Raw genomic sequence first — 20552 nt, 5'->3', positions numbered from 1 at the left:
TTGGCAATTTTGCTTCCTATTTGTCTTTCTCCTTTCTTTTCGCAGCTGCAGCCCGATTCAGTCAGGGAGACGCCACCGTGTAATGAAGCGGCGTGCTGTGTGTCCACCGCCTCGCCTCTCCTTGCCTCTCTCAGTCGTTTCTCGTGCTTGTCGTGTTGATATAGGCCGACTGGAGAGCGTCAGCTCTCGCGTCAGCTGAGCAAAGTCGAGACAAGTCGAGACTCAAGGGGAATCGACGCACACGCTATAGGGTGGCCTGCAGCGAGTAAGATGGGGAAAGAAACATTAATTTAAGGACGCGTGGCAAAAGTACTTATACGCAAAAGTAAAAGCCTGCTGCGGTGGCCGGGAATCGAACCCGGATCAACTGCTTGGAAGGCAACTATGCTGACCATTACACCACCACCGCACAGTTGCCTTCCGCGCCTCGCGAGCCGCGCTGTGTCTGCTTCCCGCCTGTCAGCGGCGCCTGAAGGTGGTCGTAGCTGTAGGCGCGTTACGGGGTAGGCGAGCTCATCCAGGCAGCGTCTCTACGCACATTTCGCGTCCTTTGGCAAGAGTCGTCGCGTGCGTGCGCCGCAAGAGTACTTAGACGATCATTTTTAAGCAGTGCAGTGCAGGATTCAGCGTCTGTAGCATTCTCTCGAGAGGATGCGACGGCGCTGGACGGCAGTCCCACTTTCCCCTCAGACGTCTGCAGCGGAAAGCACCAGGAAGCTGTGAACTAGCTGAGCATCGGTGGTTCAGTGGTAGAATGCTCGCCTGCCACGCGGGCGGCCCGGGTTCGATTCCCGGCCGATGCATCATTTTGCTTTTCCCGCGGTGCCGTGTGACTTGCGCGCTTGAGATGCACGATCCACAAGAATGTATAGCGGGATTCCCTTGAGAAGAAACGAGAACGCAGCACGCGCGGTTCCCCACTCGGACGCTCGCGTCATGTTCTACGGACTGGCGTCGGCCTGGCCTCACAAGTTGCTGTGTCCAGGTGCCTCCGAGGCATTGAACTTGAACGACGGGGAGTGCTGCCTATGGTTGCAAAAGCTGCAGCAACACCGCAATCAACTGGGCCGGCAATGCACGTGTAGCAACAGAACGCGTTAACCACGAAGTAGTGTATCTCTGCGTCTAACATTGGGTACGCTGCTTACCCAGATTCCAGGACCAGCGGTCTCCCCCCGTCCCCCTGCCTCGGTAGCGCAGTAGGCAGCGCGTAAGTCTCATAATTTTAAGGTCGTGAGTTCGATTCTCACCCGGGGCATTTAATTTTCTGTGAGTCACGGTGGTGCTGTCGCTAGTGCTCGAACTTATTTCTTGTTTGTTATCCACAACGTTTCAACGCTTCAGCGAGAAAATGTTTACTTCCTGTTATTGATACTTACAGCTTTCCTTTTCCTCTTCTCCCAGTAGAGCAAGAAGCCAAATGCATTGCTCTGAGACTTTTGAGGTGCGCGCCTTGCCAGTCAGTATGCGCAAAGACGCTCGCAAAGAGAGAAGGGTGCCGACGCGGGACTCGGCACGAAATGTGCGAGAGACCATCCGATCCGTCCAACGAACGCCGAACTCCGGTGTGGTCTAGTGGCTAGGATACCTGGCTTTCACCCAGGAGGCCCGGGTTCGATTCCCGGTACCGGAACGGAATTTTTTCCACACGAATCGTCTCAAGTTTCAGCTGTGCGTGCTGCCGTTTCCCGTCCTGTTCGCAATTCAGCTACTGTTTCATGACCGCCAGCAGAACATGGACGAGCGGAGCAGGCACACAGTGACCCTAGAAGTGGCGTGTGGCTTCATGCCACGTGTTTCCAGCGTAGGGCTGAGCAACCGTCCGCGTCGAGGCCCGTTAGCTCAGTTGGTTAGAGCGTCGTGCTAATAACGCGAAGGTCGTGGGTTCGATCCCCCCACGGGCCAGTACGCTTTTACTACTACGAAAAGGCAGCGCCGATTTCAGCTGGCGAGTGTGATGGCCAAAAGATCATCGCCCTGCGTGGACGTTGACAGAGGATCCGAACCCGACTTGTCGGCAAGCGCTACAGCATTCGCTCGGCAATGGCCACAATATGTTGAATACGCTGGTTCTGATACGGCAAAGAGAAAACGAAAGAAAATGTCCGATTGCCGACGTGTAACAACTTTGGCCCCTGTCAGTGCTTGGGCGGGTGACCGCATGGGAACGCAGGGTACTGTTGGCAATTTTGCTTCCTATTTGTCTTTCTCCTTTCTTTTCGCAGCTGCAGCCCGATTCAGTCAGGGAGACGCCACCGTGTAATGAAGCGGCGTGCTGTGTGTCCACCGCCTCGCCTCTCCTTGCCTCTCTCAGTCGTTTCTCGTGCTTGTCGTGTTGATATAGGCCGACTGGAGAGCGTCAGCTCTCGCGTCAGCTGAGCAAAGTCGAGACAAGTCGAGACTCAAGGGGAATCGACGCACACGCTATAGGGTGGCCTGCAGCGAGTAAGATGGGGAAAGAAACATTAATTTAAGGACGCGTGGCAAAAGTACTTATACGCAAAAGTAAAAGCCTGCTGCGGTGGCCGGGAATCGAACCCGGATCAACTGCTTGGAAGGCAACTATGCTGACCATTACACCACCACCGCACAGTTGCCTTCCGCGCCTCGCGAGCCGCGCTGTGTCTGCTTCCCGCCTGTCAGCGGCGCCTGAAGGTGGTCGTAGCTGTAGGCGCGTTACGGGGTAGGCGAACTCATCCAGGCAGCGTCTCTACGCACATTTCGCGTCCTTTGGCAAGAGTCGTCGCGTGCGTGCGCCGCAAGAGTACTTAGACGATCATTTTTAAGCAGTGCAGTGCAGGATTCAGCGTCTGTAGCATTCTCTCGAGAGGATGCGACGGCGCTGGACGGCAGTCCCACTTTCCCCTCAGACGTCTGCAGCGGAAAGCACCAGGAAGCTGTGAACTAGCTGAGCATCGGTGGTTCAGTGGTAGAATGCTCGCCTGCCACGCGGGCGGCCCGGGTTCGATTCCCGGCCGATGCATCATTTTGCTTTTCCCGCGGTGCCGTGTGACTTGCGCGCTTGAGATGCACGATCCACAAGAATGTATAGCGGGATTCCCTTGAGAAGAAACGAGAACGCAGCACGCGCGGTTCCCCACTCGGACGCTCGCGTCATGTTCTACGGACTGGCGTCGGCCTGGCCTCACAAGTTGCTGTGTCCAGGTGCCTCCGAGGCATTGAACTTGAACGACGGGGAGTGCTGCCTATGGTTGCAAAAGCTGCAGCAACACCGCAATCAACTGGGCCGGCAATGCACGTGTAGCAACAGAACGCGTTAACCACGAAGTAGTGTATCTCTGCGTCTAACATTGGGTACGCTGCTTACCCAGATTCCAGGACCAGCGGTCTCCCCCCGTCCCCCTGCCTCGGTAGCGCAGTAGGCAGCGCGTAAGTCTCATAATTTTAAGGTCGTGAGTTCGATTCTCACCCGGGGCATTTAATTTTCTGTGAGTCACGGTGGTGCTGTCGCTAGTGCTCGAACTTATTTCTTGTTTGTTATCCACAACGTTTCAACGCTTCAGCGAGAAAATGTTTACTTCCTGTTATTGATACTTACAGCTTTCCTTTTCCTCTTCTCCCAGTAGAGCAAGAAGCCAAATGCATTGCTCTGAGACTTTTGAGGTGCGCGCCTTGCCAGTCAGTATGCGCAAAGACGCTCGCAAAGAGAGAAGGGTGCCGACGCGGGACTCGGCACGAAATGTGCGAGAGACCATCCGATCCGTCCAACGAACGCCGAACTCCGGTGTGGTCTAGTGGCTAGGATACCTGGCTTTCACCCAGGAGGCCCGGGTTCGATTCCCGGTACCGGAACGGAATTTTTTCCACACGAATCGTCTCAAGTTTCAGCTGTGCGTGCTGCCGTTTCCCGTCCTGTTCGCAATTCAGCTACTGTTTCATGACCGCCAGCAGAACATGGACGAGCGGAGCAGGCACACAGTGACCCTAGAAGTGGCGTGTGGCTTCATGCCACGTGTTTCCAGCGTAGGGCTGAGCAACCGTCCGCGTCGAGGCCCGTTAGCTCAGTTGGTTAGAGCGTCGTGCTAATAACGCGAAGGTCGTGGGTTCGATCCCCCCACGGGCCAGTACGCTTTTACTACTACGAAAAGGCAGCGCCGATTTCAGCTGGCGAGTGTGATGGCCAAAAGATCATCGCCCTGCGTGGACGTTGACAGAGGATCCGAACCCGACTTGTCGGCAAGCGCTACAGCATTCGCTCGGCAATGGCCACAATATGTTGAATACGCTGGTTCTGATACGGCAAAGAGAAAACGAAAGAAAATGTCCGATTGCCGACGTGTAACAACTTTGGCCCCTGTCAGTGCTTGGGCGGGTGACCGCATGGGAACGCAGGGTACTGTTGGCAATTTTGCTTCCTATTTGTCTTTCTCCTTTCTTTTCGCAGCTGCAGCCCGATTCAGTCAGGGAGACGCCACCGTGTAATGAAGCGGCGTGCTGTGTGTCCACCGCCTCGCCTCTCCTTGCCTCTCTCAGTCGTTTCTCGTGCTTGTCGTGTTGATATAGGCCGACTGGAGAGCGTCAGCTCTCGCGTCAGCTGAGCAAAGTCGAGTAAGATGGGGAAAGAAACATTAATTTAAGGACGCGTGGCAAAAGTACTTATACGCAAAAGTAAAAGCCTGCTGCGGTGGCCGGGAATCGAACCCCGATCAACTGCTTGGAAGGCAACTATGCTGACCATTACACCACCACCGCACAGTTGCCTTCCGCGCCTCGCGAGCCGCGCTGTGTCTGCTTCCCGCCTGTCAGCGGCGCCTGAAGGTGGTCGTAGCTGTAGGCGCGTTACGGGGTAGGCGAGCTCATCCAGGCAGCGTCTCTACGCACATTTCGCGTCCTTTGGCAAGAGTCGTCGCGTGCGTGCGCCGCAAGAGTACTTAGACGATCATTTTTAAGCAGTGCAGTGCAGGATTCAGCGTCTGTAGCATTCTCTCGAGAGGATGCGACGGCGCTGGACGGCAGTCCCACTTTCCCCTCAGACGTCTGCAGCGGAAAGCACCAGGAAGCTGTGAACTAGCTGAGCATCGGTGGTTCAGTGGTAGAATGCTCGCCTGCCACGCGGGCGGCCCGGGTTCGATTCCCGGCCGATGCATCATTTTGCTTTTCCCGCGGTGCCGTGTGACTTGCGCGCTTGAGATGCACGATCCACAAGAATGTATAGCGGGATTCCCTTGAGAAGAAACGAGAACGCAGCACGCGCGGTTCCCCACTCGGACGCTCGCGTCATGTTCTACGGACTGGCGTCGGCCTGGCCTCACAAGTTGCTGTGTCCAGGTGCCTCCGAGGCATTGAACTTGAACGACGGGGAGTGCTGCCTATGGTTGCAAAAGCTGCAGCAACACCGCAATCAACTGGGCCGGCAATGCACGTGTAGCAACAGAACGCGTTAACCACGAAGTAGTGTATCTCTGCGTCTAACATTGGGTACGCTGCTTACCCAGATTCCAGGACCAGCGGTCTCCCCCCGTCCCCCTGCCTCGGTAGCGCAGTAGGCAGCGCGTAAGTCTCATAATTTTAAGGTCGTGAGTTCGATTCTCACCCGGGGCATTTAATTTTCTGTGAGTCACGGTGGTGCTGTCGCTAGTGCTCGAACTTATTTCTTGTTTGTTATCCACAACGTTTCAACGCTTCAGCGAGAAAATGTTTACTTCCTGTTATTGATACTTACAGCTTTCCTTTTCCTCTTCTCCCAGTAGAGCAAGAAGCCAAATGCATTGCTCTGAGACTTTTGAGGTGCGCGCCTTGCCAGTCAGTATGCGCAAAGACGCTCGCAAAGAGAGAAGGGTGCCGACGCGGGACTCGGCACGAAATGTGCGAGAGACCATCCGATCCGTCCAACGAACGCCGAACTCCGGTGTGGTCTAGTGGCTAGGATACCTGGCTTTCACCCGGGAGGCCCGGGTTCGATTCCCGGTACCGGAACGGAATTTTTTCCACACGAATCGTCTCAAGTTTCAGCTGTGCGTGCTGCCGTTTCCCGTCCTGTTCGCAATTCAGCTACTGTTTCATGACCGCCAGCAGAACATGGACGAGCGGAGCAGGCACACAGTGACCCTAGAAGTGGCGTGTGGCTTCATGCCACGTGTTTCCAGCGTAGGGCTGAGCAACCGTCCGCGTCGAGGCCCGTTAGCTCAGTTGGTTAGAGCGTCGTGCTAATAACGCGAAGGTCGTGGGTTCGATCCCCCCACGGGCCAGTACGCTTTTACTACTACGAAAAGGCAGCGCCGATTTCAGCTGGCGAGTGTGATGGCCAAAAGATCATCGCCCTGCGTGGACGTTGACAGAGGATCCGAACCCGACTTGTCGGCAAGCGCTACAGCATTCGCTCGGCAATGGCCACAATATGTTGAATACGCTGGTTCTGATACGGCAAAGAGAAAACGAAAGAAAATGTCCGATTGCCGACGTGTAACAACTTTGGCCCCTGTCAGTGCTTGGGCGGGTGACCGCATGGGAACGCAGGGTACTGTTGGCAATTTTGCTTCCTATTTGTCTTTCTCCTTTCTTTTCGCAGCTGCAGCCCGATTCAGTCAGGGAGACGCCACCGTGTAATGAAGCGGCGTGCTGTGTGTCCACCGCCTCGCCTCTCCTTGCCTCTCTCAGTCGTTTCTCGTGCTTGTCGTGTTGATATAGGCCGACTGGAGAGCGTCAGCTCTCGCGTCAGCTGAGCAAAGTCGAGACAAGTCGAGACTCAAGGGGAATCGACGCACACGCTATAGGGTGGCCTGCAGCGAGTAAGATGGGGAAAGAAACATTAATTTAAGGACGCGTGGCAAAAGTACTTATACGCAAAAGTAAAAGCCTGCTGCGGTGGCCGGGAATCGAACCCGGATCAACTGCTTGGAAGGCAACTATGCTGACCATTACACCACCACCGCACAGTTGCCTTCCGCGCCTCGCGAGCCGCGCTGTGTCTGCTTCCCGCCTGTCAGCGGCGCCTGAAGGTGGTCGTAGCTGTAGGCGCGTTACGGGGTAGGCGAGCTCATCCAGGCAGCGTCTCTACGCACATTTCGCGTCCTTTGGCAAGAGTCGTCGCGTGCGTGCGCCGCAAGAGTACTTAGACGATCATTTTTAAGCAGTGCAGTGCAGGATTCAGCGTCTGTAGCATTCTCTCGAGAGGATGCGACGGCGCTGGACGGCAGTCCCACTTTCCCCTCAGACGTCTGCAGCGGAAAGCACCAGGAAGCTGTGAACTAGCTGAGCATCGGTGGTTCAGTGGTAGAATGCTCGCCTGCCACGCGGGCGGCCCGGGTTCGATTCCCGGCCGATGCATCATTTTGCTTTTCCCGCGGTGCCGTGTGACTTGCGCGCTTGAGATGCACGATCCACAAGAATGTATAGCGGGATTCCCTTGAGAAGAAACGAGAACGCAGCACGCGCGGTTCCCCACTCGGACGCTCGCGTCATGTTCTACGGACTGGCGTCGGCCTGGCCTCACAAGTTGCTGTGTCCAGGTGCCTCCGAGGCATTGAACTTGAACGACGGGGAGTGCTGCCTATGGTTGCAAAAGCTGCAGCAACACCGCAATCAACTGGGCCGGCAATGCACGTGTAGCAACAGAACGCGTTAACCACGAAGTAGTGTATCTCTGCGTCTAACATTGGGTACGCTGCTTACCCAGATTCCAGGACCAGCGGTCTCCCCCCGTCCCCCTGCCTCGGTAGCGCAGTAGGCAGCGCGTAAGTCTCATAATTTTAAGGTCGTGAGTTCGATTCTCACCCGGGGCATTTAATTTTCTGTGAGTCACGGTGGTGCTGTCGCTAGTGCTCGAACTTATTTCTTGTTTGTTATCCACAACGTTTCAACGCTTCAGCGAGAAAATGTTTACTTCCTGTTATTGATACTTACAGCTTTCCTTTTCCTCTTCTCCCAGTAGAGCAAGAAGCCAAATGCATTGCTCTGAGACTTTTGAGGTGCGCGCCTTGCCAGTCAGTATGCGCAAAGACGCTCGCAAAGAGAGAAGGGTGCCGACGCGGGACTCGGCACGAAATGTGCGAGAGACCATCCGATCCGTCCAACGAACGCCGAACTCCGGTGTGGTCTAGTGGCTAGGATACCTGGCTTTCACCCAGGAGGCCCGGGTTCGATTCCCGGTACCGGAACGGAATTTTTTCCACACGAATCGTCTCAAGTTTCAGCTGTGCGTGCTGCCGTTTCCCGTCCTGTTCGCAATTCAGCTACTGTTTCATGACCGCCAGCAGAACATGGACGAGCGGAGCAGGCACACAGTGACCCTAGAAGTGGCGTGTGGCTTCATGCCACGTGTTTCCAGCGTAGGGCTGAGCAACCGTCCGCGTCGAGGCCCGTTAGCTCAGTTGGTTAGAGCGTCGTGCTAATAACGCGAAGGTCGTGGGTTCGATCCCCCCACGGGCCAGTACGCTTTTACTACTACGAAAAGGCAGCGCCGATTTCAGCTGGCGAGTGTGATGGCCAAAAGATCATCGCCCTGCGTGGACGTTGACAGAGGATCCGAACCCGACTTGTCGGCAAGCGCTACAGCATTCGCTCGGCAATGGCCACAATATGTTGAATACGCTGGTTCTGATACGGCAAAGAGAAAACGAAAGAAAATGTCCGATTGCCGACGTGTAACAACTTTGGCCCCTGTCAGTGCTTGGGCGGGTGACCGCATGGGAACGCAGGGTACTGTTGGCAATTTTGCTTCCTATTTGTCTTTCTCCTTTCTTTTCGCAGCTGCAGCCCGATTCAGTCAGGGAGACGCCACCGTGTAATGAAGCGGCGTGCTGTGTGTCCACCGCCTCGCCTCTCCTTGCCTCTCTCAGTCGTTTCTCGTGCTTGTCGTGTTGATATAGGCCGACTGGAGAGCGTCAGCTCTCGCGTCAGCTGAGCAAAGTCGAGACAAGTCGAGACTCAAGGGGAATCGACGCACACGCTATAGGGTGGCCTGCAGCGAGTAAGATGGGGAAAGAAACATTAATTTAAGGACGCGTGGCAAAAGTACTTATACGCAAAAGTAAAAGCCTGCTGCGGTGGCCGGGAATCGAACCCGGATCAACTGCTTGGAAGGCAACTATGCTGACCATTACACCACCACCGCACAGTTGCCTTCCGCGCCTCGCGAGCCGCGCTGTGTCTGCTTCCCGCCTGTCAGCGGCGCCTGAAGGTGGTCGTAGCTGTAGGCGCGTTACGGGGTAGGCGAGCTCATCCAGGCAGCGTCTCTACGCACATTTCGCGTCCTTTGGCAAGAGTCGTCGCGTGCGTGCGCCGCAAGAGTACTTAGACGATCATTTTTAAGCAGTGCAGTGCAGGATTCAGCGTCTGTAGCATTCTCTCGAGAGGATGCGACGGCGCTGGACGGCAGTCCCACTTTCCCCTCAGACGTCTGCAGCGGAAAGCACCAGGAAGCTGTGAACTAGCTGAGCATCGGTGGTTCAGTGGTAGAATGCTCGCCTGCCACGCGGGCGGCCCGGGTTCGATTCCCGGCCGATGCATCATTTTGCTTTTCCCGCGGTGCCGTGTGACTTGCGCGCTTGAGATGCACGATCCACAAGAATGTATAGCGGGATTCCCTTGAGAAGAAACGAGAACGCAGCACGCGCGGTTCCCCACTCGGACGCTCGCGTCATGTTCTACGGACTGGCGTCGGCCTGGCCTCACAAGTTGCTGTGTCCAGGTGCCTCCGAGGCATTGAACTTGAACGACGGGGAGTGCTGCCTATGGTTGCAAAAGCTGCAGCAACACCGCAATCAACTGGGCCGGCAATGCACGTGTAGCAACAGAACGCGTTAACCACGAAGTAGTGTATCTCTGCGTCTAACATTGGGTACGCTGCTTACCCAGATTCCAGGACCAGCGGTCTCCCCCCGTCCCCCTGCCTCGGTAGCGCAGTAGGCAGCGCGTAAGTCTCATAATTTTAAGGTCGTGAGTTCGATTCTCACCCGGGGCATTTAATTTTCTGTGAGTCACGGTGGTGCTGTCGCTAGTGCTCGAACTTATTTCTTGTTTGTTATCCACAACGTTTCAACGCTTCAGCGAGAAAATGTTTACTTCCTGTTATTGATACTTACAGCTTTCCTTTTCCTCTTCTCCCAGTAGAGCAAGAAGCCAAATGCATTGCTCTGAGACTTTTGAGGTGCGCGCCTTGCCAGTCAGTATGCGCAAAGACGCTCGCAAAGAGAGAAGGGTGCCGACGCGGGACTCGGCACGAAATGTGCGAGAGACCATCCGATCCGTCCAACGAACGCCGAACTCCGGTGTGGTCTAGTGGCTAGGATACCTGGCTTTCACCCAGGAGGCCCGGGTTCGATTCCCGGTACCGGAACGGAATTTTTTCCACACGAATCGTCTCAAGTTTCAGCTGTGCGTGCTGCCGTTTCCCGTCCTGTTCGCAATTCAGCTACTGTTTCATGACCGCCAGCAGAACATGGACGAGCGGAGCAGGCACACAGTGACCCTAGAAGTGGCGTGTGGCTTCATGCCACGTGTTTCCAGCGTAGGGCTGAGCAACCGTCCGCGTCGAGGCCCGTTAGCTCAGTTGGTTAGAGCGTCGTGCTAATAACGCGAAGGTCGTGGGTTCGATCCCCCCACGGGCCAGTACGCTTTTACTACTACGAAAAGGCAGCGCCGATTTCAGCTGGCGAGTGTGATGGCCAAAAGATCATCGCCCTGCGTGGACGTTGACAGAGGATCCGAACCCGACTTGTCGGCAAGCGCTACAGCATTCGCTCGGCAATGGCCACAATATGTTGAATACGCTGGTTCTGATACGGCAAAGAGAAAACGAAAGAAAATGTCCGATTGCCGACGTGTAACAACTTTGGCCCCTGTCAGTGCTTGGGCGGGTGACCGCATGGGAACGCAGGGTACTGTTGGCAATTTTGCTTCCTATTTGTCTTTCTCCTTTCTTTTCGCAGCTGCAGCCCGATTCAGTCAGGGAGACGCCACCGTGTAATGAAGCGGCGTGCTGTGTGTCCACCGCCTCGCCTCTCCTTGCCTCTCTCAGTCGTTTCTCGTGCTTGTCGTGTTGATATAGGCCGACTGGAGAGCGTCAGCTCTCGCGTCAGCTGAGCAAAGTCGAGACAAGTCGAGACTCAAGGGGAATCGACGCACACGCTATAGGGTGGCCTGCAGCGAGTAAGATGGGGAAAGAAACATTAATTTAAGGACGCGTGGCAAAAGTACTTATACGCAAAAGTAAAAGCCTGCTGCGGTGGCCGGGAATCGAACCCGGATCAACTGCTTGGAAGGCAACTATGCTGACCATTACACCACCACCGCACAGTTGCCTTCCGCGCCTCGCGAGCCGCGCTGTGTCTGCTTCCCGCCTGTCAGCGGCGCCTGAAGGTGGTCGTAGCTGTAGGCGCGTTACGGGGTAGGCGAGCTCATCCAGGCAGCGTCTCTACGCACATTTCGCGTCCTTTGGCAAGAGTCGTCGCGTGCGTGCGCCGCAAGAGTACTTAGACGATCATTTTTAAGCAGTGCAGTGCAGGATTCAGCGTCTGTAGCATTCTCTCGAGAGGATGCGACGGCGCTGGACGGCAGTCCCACTTTCCCCTCAGACGTCTGCAGCGGAAAGCACCAGGAAGCTGTGAACTAGCTGAGCATCGGTGGTTCAGTGGTAGAATGCTCGCCTGCCACGCGGGCGGCCCGGGTTCGATTCCCGGCCGATGCATCATTTTGCTTTTCCCGCGGTGCCGTGTGACTTGCGCGCTTGAGATGCACGATCCACAAGAATGTATAGCGGGATTCCCTTGAGAAGAAACGAGAACGCAGCACGCGCGGTTCCCCACTCGGACGCTCGCGTCATGTTCTACGGACTGGCGTCGGCCTGGCCTCACAAGTTGCTGTGTCCAGGTGCCTCCGAGGCATTGAACTTGAACGACGGGGAGTGCTGCCTATGGTTGCAAAAGCTGCAGCAACACCGCAATCAACTGGGCCGGCAATGCACGTGTAGCAACAGAACGCGTTAACCACGAAGTAGTGTATCTCTGCGTCTAACATTGGGTACGCTGCTTACCCAGATTCCAGGACCAGCGGTCTCCCCCCGTCCCCCTGCCTCGGTAGCGCAGTAGGCAGCGCGTAAGTCTCATAATTTTAAGGTCGTGAGTTCGATTCTCACCCGGGGCATTTAATTTTCTGTGAGTCACGGTGGTGCTGTCGCTAGTGCTCGAACTTATTTCTTGTTTGTTATCCACAACGTTTCAACGCTTCAGCGAGAAAATGTTTACTTCCTGTTATTGATACTTACAGCTTTCCTTTTCCTCTTCTCCCAGTAGAGCAAGAAGCCAAATGCATTGCTCTGAGACTTTTGAGGTGCGCGCCTTGCCAGTCAGTATGCGCAAAGACGCTCGCAAAGAGAGAAGGGTGCCGACGCGGGACTCGGCACGAAATGTGCGAGAGACCATCCGATCCGTCCAACGAACGCCGAACTCCGGTGTGGTCTAGTGGCTAGGATACCTGGCTTTCACCCAGGAGGCCCGGGTTCGATTCCCGGTACCGGAACGGAATTTTTTCCACACGAATCGTCTCAAGTTTCAGCTGTGCGTGCTGCCGTTTCCCGTCCTGTTCGCAATTCAGCTACTGTTTCATGACCGCCAGCAGAACATGGACGAGCGGAGCAGGCACACAGTGACCCTAGAAGTGGCGTGTGGCTTCATGCCACGTGTTTCCAGCGTAGGGCTGAGCAACCGTCCGCGTCGAGGCCCGTTAGCTCAGTTGGTTAGAGCGTCGTGCTAATAACGCGAAGGTCGTGGGTTCGATCCCCCCACGGGCCAGTACGCTTTTACTACTACGAAAAGGCAGCGCCGATTTCAGCTGGCGAGTGTGATGGCCAAAAGATCATCGCCCTGCGTGGACGTTGACAGAGGATCCGAACCCGACTTGTCGGCAAGCGCTACAGCATTCGCTCGGCAATGGCCACAATATGTTGAATACGCTGGTTCTGATACGGCAAAGAGAAAACGAAAGAAAATGTCCGATTGCCGACGTGTAACAACTTTGGCCCCTGTCAGTGCTTGGGCGGGTGACCGCATGGGAACGCAGGGTACTGTTGGCAATTTTGCTTCCTATTTGTCTTTCTCCTTTCTTTTCGCAGCTGCAGCCCGATTCAGTCAGGGAGACGCCACCGTGTAATGAAGCGGCGTGCTGTGTGTCCACCGCCTCGCCTCTCCTTGCCTCTCTCAGTCGTTTCTCGTGCTTGTCGTGTTGATATAGGCCGACTGGAGAGCGTCAGCTCTCGCGTCAGCTGAGCAAAGTCGAGACAAGTCGAGACTCAAGGGGAATCGACGCACACGCTATAGGGTGGCCTGCAGCGAGTAAGATGGGGAAAGAAACATTAATTTAAGGACGCGTGGCAAAAGTACTTATACGCAAAAGTAAAAGCCTGCTGCGGTGGCCGGGAATCGAACCCGGATCAACTGCTTGGAAGGCAACTATGCTGACCATTACACCACCACCGCACAGTTGCCTTCCGCGCCTCGCGAGCCGCGCTGTGTCTGCTTCCCGCCTGTCAGCGGCGCCTGAAGGTGGTCGTAGCTGTAGGCGCGTTACGGGGTAGGCGAGCTCATCCAGGCAGCGTCTCTACGCACATTTCGCGTCCTTTGGCAAGAGTCGTCGCGTGCGTGCGCCGCAAGAGTACTTAGACGATCATTTTTAAGCAGTGCAGTGCAGGATTCAGCGTCTGTAGCATTCTCTCGAGAGGATGCGACGGCGCTGGACGGCAGTCCCACTTTCCCCTCAGACGTCTGCAGCGGAAAGCACCAGGAAGCTGTGAACTAGCTGAGCATCGGTGGTTCAGTGGTAGAATGCTCGCCTGCCACGCGGGCGGCCCGGGTTCGATTCCCGGCCGATGCATCATTTTGCTTTTCCCGCGGTGCCGTGTGACTTGCGCGCTTGAGATGCACGATCCACAAGAATGTATAGCGGGATTCCCTTGAGAAGAAACGAGAACGCAGCACGCGCGGTTCCCCACTCGGACGCTCGCGTCATGTTCTACGGACTGGCGTCGGCCTGGCCTCACAAGTTGCTGTGTCCAGGTGCCTCCGAGGCATTGAACTTGAACGACGGGGAGTGCTGCCTATGGTTGCAAAAGCTGCAGCAACACCGCAATCAACTGGGCCGGCAATGCACGTGTAGCAACAGAACGCGTTAACCACGAAGTAGTGTATCTCTGCGTCTAACATTGGGTACGCTGCTTACCCAGATTCCAGGACCAGCGGTCTCCCCCCGTCCCCCTGCCTCGGTAGCGCAGTAGGCAGCGCGTAAGTCTCATAATTTTAAGGTCGTGAGTTCGATTCTCACCCGGGGCATTTAATTTTCTGTGAGTCACGGTGGTGCTGTCGCTAGTGCTCGAACTTATTTCTTGTTTGTTATCCACAACGTTTCAACGCTTCAGCGAGAAAATGTTTACTTCCTGTTATTGATACTTACAGCTTTCCTTTTCCTCTTCTCCCAGTAGAGCAAGAAGCCAAATGCATTGCTCTGAGACTTTTGAGGTGCGCGCCTTGCCAGTCAGTATGCGCAAAGACGCTCGCAAAGAGAGAAGGGTGCCGACGCGGGACTCGGCACGAAATGTGCGAGAGACCATCCGATCCGTCCAACGAACGCCGAACTCCGGTGTGGTCTAGTGGCTAGGATACCTGGCTTTCACCCAGGAGGCCCGGGTTCGATTCCCGGTACCGGAACGGAATTTTTTCCACACGAATCGTCTCAAGTTTCAGCTGTGCGTGCTGCCGTTTCCCGTCCTGTTCGCAATTCAGCTACTGTTTCATGACCGCCAGCAGAACATGGACGAGCGGAGCAGGCACACAGTGACCCTAGAAGTGGCGTGTGGCTTCATGCCACGTGTTTCCAGCGTAGGGCTGAGCAACCGTCCGCGTCGAGGCCCGTTAGCTCAGTTGGTTAGAGCGTCGTGCTAATAACGCGAAGGTCGTGGGTTCGATCCCCCCACGGGCCAGTACGCTTTTACTACTACGAAAAGGCAGCGCCGATTTCAGCTGGCGAGTGTGATGGCCAAAAGATCATCGCCCTGCGTGGACGTTGACAGAGGATCCGAACCCGACTTGTCGGCAAGCGCTACAGCATTCGCTCGGCAATGGCCACAATATGTTGAATACGCTGGTTCTGATACGGCAAAGAGAAAACGAAAGAAAATGTCCGATTGCCGACGTGTAACAACTTTGGCCCCTGTCAGTGCTTGGGCGGGTGACCGCATGGGAACGCAGGGTACTGTTGGCAATTTTGCTTCCTATTTGTCTTTCTCCTTTCTTTTCGCAGCTGCAGCCCGATTCAGTCAGGGAGACGCCACCGTGTAATGAAGCGGCGTGCTGTGTGTCCACCGCCTCGCCTCTCCTTGCCTCTCTCAGTCGTTTCTCGTGCTTGTCGTGTTGATATAGGCCGACTGGAGAGCGTCAGCTCTCGCGTCAGCTGAGCAAAGTCGAGACAAGTCGAGACTCAAGGGGAATCGACGCACACGCTATAGGGTGGCCTGCAGCGAGTAAGATGGGGAAAGAAACATTAATTTAAGGACGCGTGGCAAAAGTACTTATACGCAAAAGTAAAAGCCTGCTGCGGTGGCCGGGAATCGAACCCGGATCAACTGCTTGGAAGGCAACTATGCTGACCATTACACCACCACCGCACAGTTGCCTTCCGCGCCTCGCGAGCCGCGCTGTGTCTGCTTCCCGCCTGTCAGCGGCGCCTGAAGGTGGTCGTAGCTGTAGGCGCGTTACGGGGTAGGCGAGCTCATCCAGGCAGCGTCTCTACGCACATTTCGCGTCCTTTGGCAAGAGTCGTCGCGTGCGTGCGCCGCAAGAGTACTTAGACGATCATTTTTAAGCAGTGCAGTGCAGGATTCAGCGTCTGTAGCATTCTCTCGAGAGGATGCGACGGCGCTGGACGGCAGTCCCACTTTCCCCTCAGACGTCTGCAGCGGAAAGCACCAGGAAGCTGTGAACTAGCTGAGCATCGGTGGTTCAGTGGTAGAATGCTCGCCTGCCACGCGGGCGGCCCGGGTTCGATTCCCGGCCGATGCATCATTTTGCTTTTCCCGCGGTGCCGTGTGACTTGCGCGCTTGAGATGCACGATCCACAAGAATGTATAGCGGGATTCCCTTGAGAAGAAACGAGAACGCAGCACGCGCGGTTCCCCACTCGGACGCTCGCGTCATGTTCTACGGACTGGCGTCGGCCTGGCCTCACAAGTTGCTGTGTCCAGGTGCCTCCGAGGCATTGAACTTGAACGACGGGGAGTGCTGCCTATGGTTGCAAAAGCTGCAGCAACACCGCAATCAACTGGGCCGGCAATGCACGTGTAGCAACAGAACGCGTTAACCACGAAGTAGTGTATCTCTGCGTCTAACATTGGGTACGCTGCTTACCCAGATTCCAGGACCAGCGGTCTCCCCCCGTCCCCCTGCCTCGGTAGCGCAGTAGGCAGCGCGTAAGTCTCATAATTTTAAGGTCGTGAGTTCGATTCTCACCCGGGGCATTTAATTTTCTGTGAGTCACGGTGGTGCTGTCGCTAGTGCTCGAACTTATTTCTTGTTTGTTATCCACAACGTTTCAACGCTTCAGCGAGAAAATGTTTACTTCCTGTTATTGATACTTACAGCTTTCCTTTTCCTCTTCTCCCAGTAGAGCAAGAAGCCAAATGCATTGCTCTGAGACTTTTGAGGTGCGCGCCTTGCCAGTCAGTATGCGCAAAGACGCTCGCAAAGAGAGAAGGGTGCCGACGCGGGACTCGGCACGAAATGTGCGAGAGACCATCCGATCCGTCCAACGAACGCCGAACTCCGGTGTGGTCTAGTGGCTAGGATACCTGGCTTTCACCCAGGAGGCCCGGGTTCGATTCCCGGTGCCGGAACGGAATTTTTTCCACACGAATCGTCTCAAGTTTCAGCTGTGCGTGCTGCCGTTTCCCGTCCTGTTCGCAATTCAGCTACTGTTTCATGACCGCCAGCAGAACATGGACGAGCGGAGCAGGCACACAGTGACCCTAGAAGTGGCGTGTGGCTTCATGCCACGTGTTTCCAGCGTAGGGCTGAGCAACCGTCCGCGTCGAGGCCCGTTAGCTCAGTTGGTTAGAGCGTCGTGCTAATAACGCGAAGGTCGTGGGTTCGATCCCCCCACGGGCCAGTACGCTTTTACTACTACGAAAAGGCAGCGCCGATTTCAGCTGGCGAGTGTGATGGCCAAAAGATCATCGCCCTGCGTGGACGTTGACAGAGGATCCGAACCCGACTTGTCGGCAAGCGCTACAGCATTCGCTCGGCAATGGCCACAATATGTTGAATACGCTGGTTCTGATACGGCAAAGAGAAAACGAAAGAAAATGTCCGATTGCCGACGTGTAACAACTTTGGCCCCTGTCAGTGCTTGGGCGGGTGACCGCATGGGAACGCAGGGTACTGCTGGCAATTTTGCTTCCTATTTGTCTTTCTCCTTTCTTTTCGCAGCTGCAGCCCGATTCAGTCAGGGAGACGCCACCGTGTAATGAAGCGGCGTGCTGTGTGTCCACCGCCTCGCCTCTCCTTGCCTCTCTCAGTCGTTTCTCGTGCTTGTCGTGTTGATATAGGCCGACTGGAGAGCGTCAGCTCTCGCGTCAGCTGAGCAAAGTCGAGACAAGTCGAGACTCAAGGGGAATCGACGCACACGCTATAGGGTGGCCTGCAGCGAGTAAGATGGGGAAAGAAACATTAATTTAAGGACGCGTGGCAAAAGTACTTATACGCAAAAGTAAAAGCCTGCTGCGGTGGCCGGGAATCGAACCCGGATCAACTGCTTGGAAGGCAACTATGCTGACCATTACACCACCACCGCACAGTTGCCTTCCGCGCCTCGCGAGCCGCGCTGTGTCTGCTTCCCGCCTGTCAGCGGCGCCTGAAGGTGGTCGTAGCTGTAGGCGCGTTACGGGGTAGGCGAGCTCATCCAGGCAGCGTCTCTACGCACATTTCGCGTCCTTTGGCAAGAGTCGTCGCGTGCGTGCGCCGCAAGAGTACTTAGACGATCATTTTTAAGCAGTGCAGTGCAGGATTCAGCGTCTGTAGCATTCTCTCGAGAGGATGCGACGGCGCTGGACGGCAGTCCCACTTTCCCCTCAGACGTCTGCAGCGGAAAGCACCAGGAAGCTGTGAACTAGCTGAGCATCGGTGGTTCAGTGGTAGAATGCTCGCCTGCCACGCGGGCGGCCCGGGTTCGATTCCCGGCCGATGCATCATTTTGCTTTTCCCGCGGTGCCGTGTGACTTGCGCGCTTGAGATGCACGATCCACAAGAATGTATAGCGGGATTCCCTTGAGAAGAAACGAGAACGCAGCACGCGCGGTTCCCCACTCGGACGCTCGCGTCATGTTCTACGGACTGGCGTCGGCCTGGCCTCACAAGTTGCTGTGTCCAGGTGCCTCCGAGGCATTGAACTTGAACGACGGGGAGTGCTGCCTATGGTTGCAAAAGCTGCAGCAACACCGCAATCAACTGGGCCGGCAATGCACGTGTAGCAACAGAACGCGTTAACCACGAAGTAGTGTATCTCTGCGTCTAACATTGGGTACGCTGCTTACCCAGATTCCAGGACCAGCGGTCTCCCCCCGTCCCCCTGCCTCGGTAGCGCAGTAGGCAGCGCGTAAGTCTCATAATTTTAAGGTCGTGAGTTCGATTCTCACCCGGGGCATTTAATTTTCTGTGAGTCACGGTGGTGCTGTCGCTAGTGCTCGAACTTATTTCTTGTTTGTTATCCACAACGTTTCAACGCTTCAGCGAGAAAATGTTTACTTCCTGTTATTGATACTTACAGCTTTCCTTTTCCTCTTCTCCCAGTAGAGCAAGAAGCCAAATGCATTGCTCTGAGACTTTTGAGGTGCGCGCCTTGCCAGTCAGTATGCGCAAAGACGCTCGCAAAGAGAGAAGGGTGCCGACGCGGGACTCGGCACGAAATGTGCGAGAGACCATCCGATCCGTCCAACGAACGCCGAACTCCGGTGTGGTCTAGTGGCTAGGATACCTGGCTTTCACCCAGGAGGCCCGGGTTCGATTCCCGGTACCGGAACGGAATTTTTTCCACACGAATCGTCTCAAGTTTCAGCTGTGCGTGCTGCCGTTTCCCGTCCTGTTCGCAATTCAGCTACTGTTTCATGACCGCCAGCAGAACATGGACGAGCGGAGCAGGCACACAGTGACCCTAGAAGTGGCGTGTGGCTTCATGCCACGTGTTTCCAGCGTAGGGCTGAGCAACCGTCCGCGTCGAGGCCCGTTAGCTCAGTTGGTTAGAGCGTCGTGCTAATAACGCGAAGGTCGTGGGTTCGATCCCCCCACGGGCCAGTACGCTTTTACTACTACGAAAAGGCAGCGCCGATTTCAGCTGGCGAGTGTGATGGCCAAAAGATCATCGCCCTGCGTGGACGTTGACAGAGGATCCGAACCCGACTTGTCGGCAAGCGCTACAGCATTCGCTCGGCAATGGCCACAATATGTTGAATACGCTGGTTCTGATACGGCAAAGAGAAAACGAAAGAAAATGTCCGATTGCCGACGTGTAACAACTTTGGCCCCTGTCAGTGCTTGGGCGGGTGACCGCATGGGAACGCAGGGTACTGTTGGCAATTTTGCTTCCTATTTGTCTTTCTCCTTTCTTTTCGCAGCTGCAGCCCGATTCAGTCAGGGAGACGCCACCGTGTAATGAAGCGGCGTGCTGTGTGTCCACCGCCTCGCCTCTCCTTGCCTCTCTCAGTCGTTTCTCGTGCTTGTCGTGTTGATATAGGCCGACTGGAGAGCGTCAGCTCTCGCGTCAGCTGAGCAAAGTCGAGACAAGTCGAGACTCAAGGGGAATCGACGCACACGCTATAGGGTGGCCTGCAGCGAGTAAGATGGGGAAAGAAACATTAATTTAAGGACGCGTGGCAAAAGTACTCATACGCAAAAGTAAAAGCCTGCTGCGGTGGCCGGGAATCGAACCCGGATCAACTGCTTGGAAGGCAACTATGCTGACCATTACACCACCACCGCACAGTTCCCTTCCGCGCCTCGCGAGCCGCGCTGTGTGTGCTTCCCGCCTGTCGGCGGCGCCTGAAGGTGGTCGTAGCTGTAGGCGCGTTACGGGGTAGGCGAGCTCATCCAGGCAGCGTCTCTACGCACATTTCGCGTCCTTTGGCAAGAGTCGTCGCGTGCGTGCGCTGCAAGAGTACTTAGACGATCATTTTTAAGCAGTGCAGTGCAGGATTCAGCGTCTGTAGCATTCTCTCGAGAGGATGCGACGGCGCTGGACGGCAGTCCCACTTTCCCCTCAGACGTCTGCAGCGGAAAGCACCAGGAAGCTGTGAACTAGCTGAGCATCTGTGGTTCAGTGGTAGAATGCTCGCCTGCCACGCGGGCGGCCCGGGTTCGATTCCCGGCCGATGCATCATTTTGCTTTTCCCGCGGTGCCGTGTGACTTGCGCGCTTGAGATGCACGATCCACAAGAATGTATAGCGGGATTCCCTTGAGAAGAAACGAGAACGCAGCACGCGCGGTTCCCCACTCGGACGCTCGCGTCATGTTCTACGGACTGGCGTCGGCCTGGCCTCACAAGTTGCTGTGTCCAGGTG

At 55.7% G+C, this 20552-nt stretch overlaps 47 non-coding genes across 47 annotated transcripts; 37 read left to right on the top strand and 10 right to left on the bottom strand.

Moving 5' to 3' along the window:
• Positions 1–337: 337 nt before the first annotated feature.
• Positions 338–409, bottom strand: Trnag-ucc (transfer RNA glycine (anticodon UCC)). The gene has a single exon. It is a non-coding gene; the product is annotated as a tRNA-Gly (tRNA).
• Positions 410–732: 323 nt separating this feature from the next.
• Positions 733–803, top strand: Trnag-gcc (transfer RNA glycine (anticodon GCC)). The gene has a single exon. It is a non-coding gene; the product is annotated as a tRNA-Gly (tRNA).
• A 382-nt stretch (positions 804–1185) lies between these two features.
• Trnam-cau (transfer RNA methionine (anticodon CAU)) lies at positions 1186–1258 on the top strand. Its single transcript has one exon. It is a non-coding gene; the product is annotated as a tRNA-Met (tRNA).
• A 303-nt stretch (positions 1259–1561) lies between these two features.
• Trnae-uuc (transfer RNA glutamic acid (anticodon UUC)) lies at positions 1562–1633 on the top strand. Its single transcript has one exon. It is a non-coding gene; the product is annotated as a tRNA-Glu (tRNA).
• A 198-nt stretch (positions 1634–1831) lies between these two features.
• Positions 1832–1905, top strand: Trnai-aau (transfer RNA isoleucine (anticodon AAU)). Its single transcript has one exon. It is a non-coding gene; the product is annotated as a tRNA-Ile (tRNA).
• A 612-nt stretch (positions 1906–2517) lies between these two features.
• Trnag-ucc (transfer RNA glycine (anticodon UCC)) lies at positions 2518–2589 on the bottom strand. Its single transcript has one exon. It is a non-coding gene; the product is annotated as a tRNA-Gly (tRNA).
• A 323-nt stretch (positions 2590–2912) lies between these two features.
• On the top strand, positions 2913–2983 carry Trnag-gcc (transfer RNA glycine (anticodon GCC)). The gene has a single exon. It is a non-coding gene; the product is annotated as a tRNA-Gly (tRNA).
• Positions 2984–3365: 382 nt separating this feature from the next.
• Trnam-cau (transfer RNA methionine (anticodon CAU)) lies at positions 3366–3438 on the top strand. Its single transcript has one exon. It is a non-coding gene; the product is annotated as a tRNA-Met (tRNA).
• Positions 3439–3741: 303 nt separating this feature from the next.
• On the top strand, positions 3742–3813 carry Trnae-uuc (transfer RNA glutamic acid (anticodon UUC)). The gene has a single exon. It is a non-coding gene; the product is annotated as a tRNA-Glu (tRNA).
• A 198-nt stretch (positions 3814–4011) lies between these two features.
• Trnai-aau (transfer RNA isoleucine (anticodon AAU)) lies at positions 4012–4085 on the top strand. Its single transcript has one exon. It is a non-coding gene; the product is annotated as a tRNA-Ile (tRNA).
• Positions 4086–4641: 556 nt separating this feature from the next.
• Positions 4642–4713, bottom strand: Trnag-ucc (transfer RNA glycine (anticodon UCC)). The gene has a single exon. It is a non-coding gene; the product is annotated as a tRNA-Gly (tRNA).
• Positions 4714–5036: 323 nt separating this feature from the next.
• On the top strand, positions 5037–5107 carry Trnag-gcc (transfer RNA glycine (anticodon GCC)). The gene has a single exon. It is a non-coding gene; the product is annotated as a tRNA-Gly (tRNA).
• A 382-nt stretch (positions 5108–5489) lies between these two features.
• Trnam-cau (transfer RNA methionine (anticodon CAU)) lies at positions 5490–5562 on the top strand. Its single transcript has one exon. It is a non-coding gene; the product is annotated as a tRNA-Met (tRNA).
• A 303-nt stretch (positions 5563–5865) lies between these two features.
• Positions 5866–5937, top strand: Trnae-uuc (transfer RNA glutamic acid (anticodon UUC)). Its single transcript has one exon. It is a non-coding gene; the product is annotated as a tRNA-Glu (tRNA).
• Positions 5938–6135: 198 nt separating this feature from the next.
• Trnai-aau (transfer RNA isoleucine (anticodon AAU)) lies at positions 6136–6209 on the top strand. The gene has a single exon. It is a non-coding gene; the product is annotated as a tRNA-Ile (tRNA).
• Positions 6210–6821: 612 nt separating this feature from the next.
• Trnag-ucc (transfer RNA glycine (anticodon UCC)) lies at positions 6822–6893 on the bottom strand. Its single transcript has one exon. It is a non-coding gene; the product is annotated as a tRNA-Gly (tRNA).
• Positions 6894–7216: 323 nt separating this feature from the next.
• Positions 7217–7287, top strand: Trnag-gcc (transfer RNA glycine (anticodon GCC)). The gene has a single exon. It is a non-coding gene; the product is annotated as a tRNA-Gly (tRNA).
• Positions 7288–7669: 382 nt separating this feature from the next.
• On the top strand, positions 7670–7742 carry Trnam-cau (transfer RNA methionine (anticodon CAU)). Its single transcript has one exon. It is a non-coding gene; the product is annotated as a tRNA-Met (tRNA).
• A 303-nt stretch (positions 7743–8045) lies between these two features.
• On the top strand, positions 8046–8117 carry Trnae-uuc (transfer RNA glutamic acid (anticodon UUC)). The gene has a single exon. It is a non-coding gene; the product is annotated as a tRNA-Glu (tRNA).
• Positions 8118–8315: 198 nt separating this feature from the next.
• Trnai-aau (transfer RNA isoleucine (anticodon AAU)) lies at positions 8316–8389 on the top strand. The gene has a single exon. It is a non-coding gene; the product is annotated as a tRNA-Ile (tRNA).
• Positions 8390–9001: 612 nt separating this feature from the next.
• Positions 9002–9073, bottom strand: Trnag-ucc (transfer RNA glycine (anticodon UCC)). Its single transcript has one exon. It is a non-coding gene; the product is annotated as a tRNA-Gly (tRNA).
• Positions 9074–9396: 323 nt separating this feature from the next.
• Trnag-gcc (transfer RNA glycine (anticodon GCC)) lies at positions 9397–9467 on the top strand. The gene has a single exon. It is a non-coding gene; the product is annotated as a tRNA-Gly (tRNA).
• Positions 9468–9849: 382 nt separating this feature from the next.
• Positions 9850–9922, top strand: Trnam-cau (transfer RNA methionine (anticodon CAU)). The gene has a single exon. It is a non-coding gene; the product is annotated as a tRNA-Met (tRNA).
• A 303-nt stretch (positions 9923–10225) lies between these two features.
• Trnae-uuc (transfer RNA glutamic acid (anticodon UUC)) lies at positions 10226–10297 on the top strand. The gene has a single exon. It is a non-coding gene; the product is annotated as a tRNA-Glu (tRNA).
• Positions 10298–10495: 198 nt separating this feature from the next.
• Positions 10496–10569, top strand: Trnai-aau (transfer RNA isoleucine (anticodon AAU)). Its single transcript has one exon. It is a non-coding gene; the product is annotated as a tRNA-Ile (tRNA).
• A 612-nt stretch (positions 10570–11181) lies between these two features.
• Positions 11182–11253, bottom strand: Trnag-ucc (transfer RNA glycine (anticodon UCC)). The gene has a single exon. It is a non-coding gene; the product is annotated as a tRNA-Gly (tRNA).
• Positions 11254–11576: 323 nt separating this feature from the next.
• Trnag-gcc (transfer RNA glycine (anticodon GCC)) lies at positions 11577–11647 on the top strand. The gene has a single exon. It is a non-coding gene; the product is annotated as a tRNA-Gly (tRNA).
• A 382-nt stretch (positions 11648–12029) lies between these two features.
• Trnam-cau (transfer RNA methionine (anticodon CAU)) lies at positions 12030–12102 on the top strand. The gene has a single exon. It is a non-coding gene; the product is annotated as a tRNA-Met (tRNA).
• Positions 12103–12405: 303 nt separating this feature from the next.
• On the top strand, positions 12406–12477 carry Trnae-uuc (transfer RNA glutamic acid (anticodon UUC)). The gene has a single exon. It is a non-coding gene; the product is annotated as a tRNA-Glu (tRNA).
• A 198-nt stretch (positions 12478–12675) lies between these two features.
• Trnai-aau (transfer RNA isoleucine (anticodon AAU)) lies at positions 12676–12749 on the top strand. The gene has a single exon. It is a non-coding gene; the product is annotated as a tRNA-Ile (tRNA).
• Positions 12750–13361: 612 nt separating this feature from the next.
• Trnag-ucc (transfer RNA glycine (anticodon UCC)) lies at positions 13362–13433 on the bottom strand. Its single transcript has one exon. It is a non-coding gene; the product is annotated as a tRNA-Gly (tRNA).
• A 323-nt stretch (positions 13434–13756) lies between these two features.
• Trnag-gcc (transfer RNA glycine (anticodon GCC)) lies at positions 13757–13827 on the top strand. The gene has a single exon. It is a non-coding gene; the product is annotated as a tRNA-Gly (tRNA).
• Positions 13828–14209: 382 nt separating this feature from the next.
• Trnam-cau (transfer RNA methionine (anticodon CAU)) lies at positions 14210–14282 on the top strand. Its single transcript has one exon. It is a non-coding gene; the product is annotated as a tRNA-Met (tRNA).
• Positions 14283–14585: 303 nt separating this feature from the next.
• Positions 14586–14657, top strand: Trnae-uuc (transfer RNA glutamic acid (anticodon UUC)). Its single transcript has one exon. It is a non-coding gene; the product is annotated as a tRNA-Glu (tRNA).
• Positions 14658–14855: 198 nt separating this feature from the next.
• Trnai-aau (transfer RNA isoleucine (anticodon AAU)) lies at positions 14856–14929 on the top strand. Its single transcript has one exon. It is a non-coding gene; the product is annotated as a tRNA-Ile (tRNA).
• A 612-nt stretch (positions 14930–15541) lies between these two features.
• On the bottom strand, positions 15542–15613 carry Trnag-ucc (transfer RNA glycine (anticodon UCC)). Its single transcript has one exon. It is a non-coding gene; the product is annotated as a tRNA-Gly (tRNA).
• Positions 15614–15936: 323 nt separating this feature from the next.
• Trnag-gcc (transfer RNA glycine (anticodon GCC)) lies at positions 15937–16007 on the top strand. Its single transcript has one exon. It is a non-coding gene; the product is annotated as a tRNA-Gly (tRNA).
• Positions 16008–16389: 382 nt separating this feature from the next.
• On the top strand, positions 16390–16462 carry Trnam-cau (transfer RNA methionine (anticodon CAU)). The gene has a single exon. It is a non-coding gene; the product is annotated as a tRNA-Met (tRNA).
• A 303-nt stretch (positions 16463–16765) lies between these two features.
• Positions 16766–16837, top strand: Trnae-uuc (transfer RNA glutamic acid (anticodon UUC)). The gene has a single exon. It is a non-coding gene; the product is annotated as a tRNA-Glu (tRNA).
• Positions 16838–17035: 198 nt separating this feature from the next.
• Trnai-aau (transfer RNA isoleucine (anticodon AAU)) lies at positions 17036–17109 on the top strand. Its single transcript has one exon. It is a non-coding gene; the product is annotated as a tRNA-Ile (tRNA).
• A 612-nt stretch (positions 17110–17721) lies between these two features.
• Positions 17722–17793, bottom strand: Trnag-ucc (transfer RNA glycine (anticodon UCC)). Its single transcript has one exon. It is a non-coding gene; the product is annotated as a tRNA-Gly (tRNA).
• Positions 17794–18116: 323 nt separating this feature from the next.
• Trnag-gcc (transfer RNA glycine (anticodon GCC)) lies at positions 18117–18187 on the top strand. The gene has a single exon. It is a non-coding gene; the product is annotated as a tRNA-Gly (tRNA).
• A 382-nt stretch (positions 18188–18569) lies between these two features.
• On the top strand, positions 18570–18642 carry Trnam-cau (transfer RNA methionine (anticodon CAU)). The gene has a single exon. It is a non-coding gene; the product is annotated as a tRNA-Met (tRNA).
• A 303-nt stretch (positions 18643–18945) lies between these two features.
• On the top strand, positions 18946–19017 carry Trnae-uuc (transfer RNA glutamic acid (anticodon UUC)). Its single transcript has one exon. It is a non-coding gene; the product is annotated as a tRNA-Glu (tRNA).
• Positions 19018–19215: 198 nt separating this feature from the next.
• On the top strand, positions 19216–19289 carry Trnai-aau (transfer RNA isoleucine (anticodon AAU)). Its single transcript has one exon. It is a non-coding gene; the product is annotated as a tRNA-Ile (tRNA).
• Positions 19290–19901: 612 nt separating this feature from the next.
• On the bottom strand, positions 19902–19973 carry Trnag-ucc (transfer RNA glycine (anticodon UCC)). Its single transcript has one exon. It is a non-coding gene; the product is annotated as a tRNA-Gly (tRNA).
• A 323-nt stretch (positions 19974–20296) lies between these two features.
• On the top strand, positions 20297–20367 carry Trnag-gcc (transfer RNA glycine (anticodon GCC)). The gene has a single exon. It is a non-coding gene; the product is annotated as a tRNA-Gly (tRNA).
• Positions 20368–20552: the final 185 nt, after the last annotated feature.

Source organism: Schistocerca cancellata, unplaced genomic scaffold (assembly GCF_023864275.1).
Source record: "Schistocerca cancellata isolate TAMUIC-IGC-003103 unplaced genomic scaffold, iqSchCanc2.1 HiC_scaffold_322, whole genome shotgun sequence".
NCBI lineage: Eukaryota > Metazoa > Arthropoda > Insecta > Orthoptera > Acrididae > Schistocerca > Schistocerca cancellata.
Note: the sequence above shows the minus strand (reverse complement) of the source record. Positions and strands in the feature narration are given on the sequence as shown.